Source organism: Physella acuta, unplaced genomic scaffold, assembly GCF_028476545.2.
Source record: "Physella acuta isolate Inbredline_101_S28 unplaced genomic scaffold, ASM2847654v3 ptg000497l, whole genome shotgun sequence".
Taxonomy (NCBI): domain Eukaryota; kingdom Metazoa; phylum Mollusca; class Gastropoda; family Physidae; genus Physella; species Physella acuta.
In genome coordinates this window covers 902,302-910,022 of record NW_026732016.1, presented here as the reverse complement: position 1 = coordinate 910,022, position 7,721 = coordinate 902,302, and the positions used below count along the sequence as shown (strand labels likewise).

The 7,721-nt window shown below is 39.5% G+C and overlaps 1 long non-coding RNA gene across 1 annotated transcript; it reads left to right on the top strand.

The window, feature by feature from the left end:
- Positions 1-206: 206 nt before the first annotated feature.
- On the top strand, positions 207-7,291 carry LOC131944583 (uncharacterized). The gene is made up of 3 exons (XR_009387053.1): positions 207-275; positions 958-1,054; positions 5,532-7,291. It is a non-coding gene; the product is annotated as an uncharacterized LOC131944583 (long non-coding RNA).
- The last annotated feature ends 430 nt before the right edge of the window (positions 7,292-7,721 follow it).

Genomic DNA, 7,721 nt, shown 5'->3' with positions numbered 1-7,721 from the left:
GACATCCGGACGGTGGCCGAGCGTGTCCTACCGTACGGAGGGTGTCCTACCGTTCGGAGGGTGTCCTACCGTACGGAGGGTGTCCTGCCGTACAGAGGGTGTCCTGCCGTACAGAGGGTGTACACTCAAGACATTCACACACTGAGGTGTCTGTTGGTGGTGTGGACAAAATCGATAATTGTATGACGTCGTATTGTCGTCCACAGTTGAGTGACGTCGACGCAGGGGGAGCGACTGTGTTTCCACGACTTGACCTGCTGGTCCAACCTGTCAAGGTAAGGCCGCTCCACGACCTTCACATTGGCTAGGGTGGCGCTAATTGATTACATTTTTGTTAGGCTGGAGCTAATTGATTACATTTTTGTTAAAGTGGCGCTAATTGATAACTTTTGTTAGGTTGGCGCCAATTGATAACTTTTGTTAGAGTGGCGCTAATTGATAACTTTTGTTAGGATGGCGCTAATTGATAACTTTTGTTAGGGTGGCGCTAATTGATAACTTTTGTTAGGATGGCGCTAATTGATAACTTTTGTTAGAGTGGCGCTAATTGATAACTTTTGTTAGGGTGGCGCTAATTGATAACTTTTGTTAGAGTGGCGCTAATTGATAACTTTTGTTAGGGTGGCGCTAATTGATAACTTTTGTTAGGGTGGCGCTAATTGATAACTTTTGTTAGAGTGGCGTCAATTGATAACTTTTGTTAGGGTGGCGCTAATTGATAACTTTTGTTAGGATGGCGCTAATTGATAACTTTTGTTAGAGTGGCGTCAATTGATAACTTTTGTTAGGATGGCGCTAATTGATAACTTTTGTTAGGATGGCGCTAATTGATAACTTTTGTTAGGGTGGCGCTAATTGATAACTTTTGTTAGGATGGCGCTAATTGATAACTTTTGTTAGAGTGGCGCTAATTGATAACTTTTGTTAGGATGGCGCTAATTGATAACTTTCCTGCAGGGTAGCGCAGTGTTTTGGTATAACCTGTTAGATGACGGAATGTCTGACGTCATGACTGTCCACGGCAGCTGTCCAGTTATCTCAGGCGACAAATGGGGTAAGGCAAAATTTGGTTTGCCACATTTGATATAAGCCACACGTGGATATACGCCACACGTGGATATACGCCACATGTGGATATAAGCCAGGTGTAGATTTAAGCTAGGTGTGGATTTAAGCCAGGCGTAGATTTAAGCCACGTGTGGTTTAGGGTGGTATGCTGAAGCTCGAATGGATTCTGATGTTTACAATTTTCGCGGTTAACTCATATTAAAAACAAAATTAGAGGCTATAATTTATAAATAATCAGAGCTTAACATACATCAAATGAAATTGAGCTTAAATTAAATAAGTAAGTAGTTTGAGCTTTAAAAAAATCTAAGGAATTAGAGCTCAGCATATATCTAAGAAATATGAACTTAACAAATATCCAAATGTAAGGGAAGAACCGAGAGGTGATCTTATTCACTCATCCGTGCACTGTCGTTGGTACTAGGGGTTTACTAAACCTAAACAAAACTTCTTCTTCTTCGTTCTTAATTTTGAATATGGTGGAGGATTCAGACAACAAGTCCAACTTCGTGGACAAACCGGACTGTGGTCTCCAGTTTGTCAGGTGCCCCATATAATTTTTCCCTGAGTGGGGTGGGCTGGGGCCAGTGTCTGACTCTTGCCTGGCTATACAGAGTACATTCCTGGAGTACGTGCTCCGTGTTTTCTGGGGCCTTGCCACAAGGGCACATTTCGCTACACCCAACCTTCAGTTTTCTGTGCATGTGTTGATTTAGTCTGTTGTGGCCTGTTCTAAGTTGAAAGATTATGTATTGTTGTTTTCGTGTTAAATTATAATAGCCGTCGTCTTTAGTGTAGTGAGGGTGTGTGACAGACCACATTTGTGTTTGTTTGTTTTTTATTATTCTTTTTATTTCTTTTGGGTGTAGCGAAATTTCCGGTTGTGGTTTCTTTCCTCCAATTTTTGCCAGCTGGTCTGCGATCTCGTTACCCTGGATCTGGCAGTGGCCCGGGATCCACTGCAGCACAATTCTGCTGCAGGTATTTTTTAGCCTCTCTAGTGCTGTCATAAGTGTTTGAATATAGGACTCTGGATTTTGTAGGGATTGCAGGACTGATTTGGCATCTGTAAGAAATACAATCTGACTATTTGGTGATTCAGGGTGTTCTGACAGGAGGTTTGCTGCGTGTTCTAAAGCTTCTTTTTCTACCCTAAAATTGTCGGATAGGCTGCCTGTGGCTATTGCCTTTTCCAGGCTTTCTCCGCTTGGCCATTCAATAAGGATGCCAGCCCCGCCATTTTTTGTGGCATCTTCAGCTGAGCCATCTGTGAAAACTCTAATCCAGGTATTGCTGGGGTACTGATCCTTAATGTGTTTATTTGTTATTTTCTTAAGTTCTTCTAGATCATAGTCAGATTTTTTTCTATGGTGTCTATTGAGTCAATAACGGTTAAGTGACAGTGGGAGATCCAAGGCGGGGAGAGGTTTTGAGTTTTTATTGCTTCAGGAATGATATTTTCGATTTCATATTTCTTTTTCAGATTCTTTGCTTCTTTGATGAAACTTGTTCTTTGTAGTCTGGAGTTTTTGTTTTAGGTTATGGTTTTCCAGTGCCTCTAGCTTTGTGTATTGAGTGAGGATTTTTGATTCTCTTCTTTCTTCTATTGAGCTAAGAGCGGCTATTTCCTCCATAGCTTTTATGGGTGTTGTTTTCATGGCTCCTGTCATTATTCTCAAACCACTAAACAAAACAAACTAAACTAGACTAAGTAAATAAAAAATCAAAGTCAAGAGTAACTACGATATACTTTATTTGATCGTTAGAAATCCCGCCTAAAAATGTAAACCAAAAGACCAAAACTCAAAGAAAATTAAACCTCCCATGTAGTTATTATTAAACTCAAAAAAAATATAACTACAAAAACAAAGGAAGGAAAATATGACTACAAATAAATTGCTAAAACAAAGGATACTGCTTAAAAAACAACTGCTAAAAAAACCCAGCCAAAATAGGCTGACTACAATCAACACTGTAACAAAAAATATCATTAGAACATGTCTGCTTCTATATTCACTACACGAGAAAAATGGCCCGTTGAGGAAGGATACAACGGGCGCTAGGTTGATAGTGCTGTCTATTTTCTCTAAACTAAAACCAAAACCAAAATCACCATCTTAATTCAATTTAACCGGAAATAAAAAACGACATTGAAAACGGATTTTTATCAAAATATAGTCATAGGCATATCCCTGAACCATGCACCTAATCTCATTCATGACAAAAGTCGCATTTAGAGTTTCTTTCAGGCAACTCTACTTGGGAGGAGGGGGCTCCGCCCCCCCCCCCCCCACACACACCCAAAACATGACTACCGTCCCATTCAACGAAAATAATTATATACTTTTTCCAGTGTCCGCCCCCCCCCCCCCCCCAAAAAAAAAATTCAAGTACCCCCACCCCTCGCCGGGAGGAAAAAGTCTGAAAGAAACACTGGTCGCATTTGTAGATCATACAAATTAAAGGAAGAACCTGGGCGGGGAAGAGATGCATGAAAAAAACTGTGCACTCTAAAGTTTTTAGATTAGGAAAAGTTTCCCCCTCCGGGAAGGAAAAAGTCTGAAAGAAACAATGGTGTCACGCTTAGCCACTACCCGAAGAATTGCACGAAAGAAACTGCAAGCAAACCACTTTTTAGATTAGACACATTAATCAGGCAGTAATTTTTATTATAGATTATCGATGAAGAAATTTCTTTTGAGTTGGGGTGGGGGGTGGGGGGGGGGGGTCGGCTTAGACGTTATTTCTCGAGGGTGGGGCTTCGCCCCTACCCGAAGAATTGTATGAAAGAAACTCTTCACGCAAACCACATAGATTAGACAAAATTGGCTTTTTAATTCAATGTTTACTCGAGAATCAATGACGTCATATTATTTTGTGCACTCTCCCGGCTGTCGACTTTTTTCTACTATATGCTGAATATGACGTCATATTTCGCTTCCGCTTTACTGTGCTTGTGTTTTCTCTACAGCGTTCTTGTCAGACAGATAGATAGATAGATACACAGACAGCGAAACTATTATTATAGATGAATATAGCCTGCACAATACAACTATGGTTTTCTATAAGGCTAAATGATAACTATCCTAGTTTTCTTAAGGTATCAGTAAAAAAGAAAAATGTCTCACACTTACGTTTCGAGAATTTGACCTCACACAAAACAAAAATGCCTCAAGGTTCCTATTTGTGCACAATGTTGGCCTACGAAATTCTCGAAGCTAAATAGATTTTTTCACAAACTTTATTTTTAACGTTGATAACTTGAGCAACTGTTGTTCTATTCTGAGCGAGCACTGTCTAGACAAATTTCGAGCGCCTATATATAGACTAGTCGGCCCACCCCTTATTCCCCCCCCCCCCCCCAGGGCTATAGGGTCGCGAGTTGGGCTCCGTACCGTCACTCGACGTTCGATGTAACGACGGTCACTGTGCACTGATGCGTTGAACACCCGATAATTGACCGCTATAGATTTTCACGTTGCCTCAGGTCTAACGATCGTGTCATACGCCGCTCGAGCTAACGTACGACCACGATGTACTCTCGCCGCGCATCCCACCTGACAACTGACCACTACAGATCCCCACGCTGACTCGCGTCTAACTATCCGGCCCAGGCGATAATAAGTCCCTAAGGTCATCGGAATCGTTTCTGACGTCCACCTTCAGATCATGAGTCATGATCCAACCGTGACGTCCAGCGGCATGTCTCAACTTTAGACATAAATCACCGCGGGTGTCTTCTCATCATTACGTGTCACTCCTCATGCACCTGCATAGAGCTCGTAGCCATAACGCCTAGCGTGAGCTGATCACATTTTAATTAAATTTTAGACTTCCCCTGGCCTGCTCATCCCCAATATCTTAGATTAACTCCTTGGGTTAGGGTTAGGGTTAGATTAACTCCTTGGGTTAGGGTTAGGGTTAGATTAACTCCTGGGGTCAGGGTTAGGGTTAGATTAACTCCTTGGGTTAGGGTTAGGGTTAGGGTTAGGGTTAGATTAACTCCTTGGGTTAGGGTTAGGGTTAGATTAACTCCTGGGGTCAGGGTTAGGGTTAGATTAACTCCTGGGGTTAGGGTTAGGGTTAGCTTAACTCCTTGGGTTAGGGTTAGGGTTAGATTAACTCCTTGGGTTAGAGTTAGGGTTAGATTAGCTCCTTGGGTTAGGGTTAGGGTTAGATTAACTCCTTGGGTTAGGGTTAGATTAACTCCTTGGGTTAGGGTTAGGGTTAGAGTTAGATTAACTCCTTGGGTTAGGGTTAGGGTTAGGGTTAGATTAACTCCTTGGGTAAGGGTTAGGGTTAGGGTTAGGGTTAGATTAACTCCTTGGGTTTTTGTAACTTGTCACCTTAGCCCCTTTATAAGCTCCCAAGTTACAATTACATTTTAGGATAAACATTAGTATACCAGCCCACACACAGGCTATGGACTTAATATATATCAAGGAAATTATTTCTTCTTTCAGTGGCCAACAAATGGATCCGAGAGACTGCTCAAATCTTTCATCATCCATGCCCTGCCAAGCTCACCAGGGTCACATCTAGACCTTGACAAAGGATTAGACCAGGGTCAGATCTAGACCTTGACAAAGGATTAGACCAGGGTCACATCTAGACCGTGACAAAGGATTAGACCAGGGTCACATCTAGACCTTGGCAAAGGGTTAGACCAGAGATAAAGTCCAATCAATAATTAATAATCAGAAATCGACTAGCAGTCAAATCAATAGATAATCAGTTTGTGTAGACCTCCATAGCTATATCTCAATTATAATATTGAATAAGATATCCTCCCACACAATGAATGATTACAGGTCGACGTATTATACGCCATTAAACCCGTTGAGTCTGCATGTCTGCTGGATCTGTCTCTGTTCAACCAAGCTGCAAGGCAGCTGTTGTTTGATTCTAGAGCTTCACGTCTAATTGCGTCGTTGTTTCTATCAAACGTTGTCATGAGGCAGATTTCCCAATTTGGGGCTTTTGGAATTAATTCATACAATTATAATAATTTGTTTATAAAATAATAATTAATTGATAAAATGAAAATAATTTATTTATGAGTAACTTATAGCAGTCACCCTTACGTAAATGTTCCGACATCAGGTCAAATTGTACTCCCATCATTATGATCAAACTAACATATGTTGGTACATTAAGAAAGCCTTTAATTAAAAATTATATAAATTCCCAAACACCAGACAGCGCATGGTATATGATTATGATCCATAATGAGCACATAAGTAACGGGCGTTTACTAATAACTTTTACATCAAGTGCCAGTGCATAGCCTGGCCGTCACCGCTTGTAAAATAAATGAAGGTAGTATGTTATTCAAAATACCTTTGTTTTACCTACCACATTGCACTTTATCAATCCATACAAATTCTGAAAAACCTTTCTTACATGAAAACAAACTCAAAGGAAGTAGTTTTTTTCCTTCCGTAATATTATTTTTGTGAGTTATCTAGGAAAGTGGTTTGTATAATTTTGTAAAGAAATTATTTTTTTTATGATGAATAAATAATTTATGGTTGCTTTCGTACTTTGCCCTTTACTTGAATTGAAACTTCATCTTAAAAATGAACATTCGTTTTAGATAATATATTGGATTTTCTAAACATCAATTTAAACTTATGTACAAAAATTAAACCTTAGCTCAGTGGCGATCAAGCTGAGTTTTTAAATATAAAAGTGTCTACCCTGAATTTTCTACATTCATATAAACTAAGTCTATTATATACTATAAATAATTGAGTATAATATTTTATACTATAAAGATATTTTTTTTTAAATCTTTATAGTACAACTAGCCGTCCCGGCCAGGCCCTGCTCTGGCTTCTGTGAAAAACCTTTCTGTTAAAGACCATTACCTGTGTGTTTAGTAATCATCATAAACCCGGAATTGCCCACCCAAACCACAACCAACCAAAACCAAAACAACAAAACGCAAACATAACGATAACACAATTACAAATACAAACGAAAACAAAAACCTAACAACAAACACAACCTAAAACACCAATACAAACACAAAGAAAAAACAAACAAAAAAGCAAACGAAAACAAAAACCTAACAACAAGCCCAACCACAACCACAAACACCAATACGAATACAAAGAAAAAAACAAACGAAAAAGCAAACGAAAACAAACCAAATCCAAACGCAAAACCAACCACAAACACAAACCCAAAGAAAAAAACACAAACGAAAAAGCAAACGAAAACAAACCAAATCCAAACGCAAAACCAGCAACAAACACTAATACAAACACAAACCCAAAGAAAAAAAAACACAAACGAAAACGAAAAAAGAAAGAACAAAAAAGAACCAAATCAAAACGCAACCACTAAAGCAAACCCAACCTAAACACAATGAAAACACAAACGCGAACATAAACGCAAAGTGCTCACAGTCTAGCCCGGGGCAGAATCGCCTGTTTCAGCTTAATAAACGACTATAGTACCCCAACTTATTCATAGTCTTTTGCACTCACTTAAACGAACGTAGGTTCCAAACCAAACCAAATGAACAATTATAATACTCCAAGCTTAACCATAAAATACCTACAACATTTGCACTTGATCAATCCCCGCTAATTATGTAATTATTTTTTCCCAACACCAAAACAAAGTAATAAAAAGTAAATTATTTT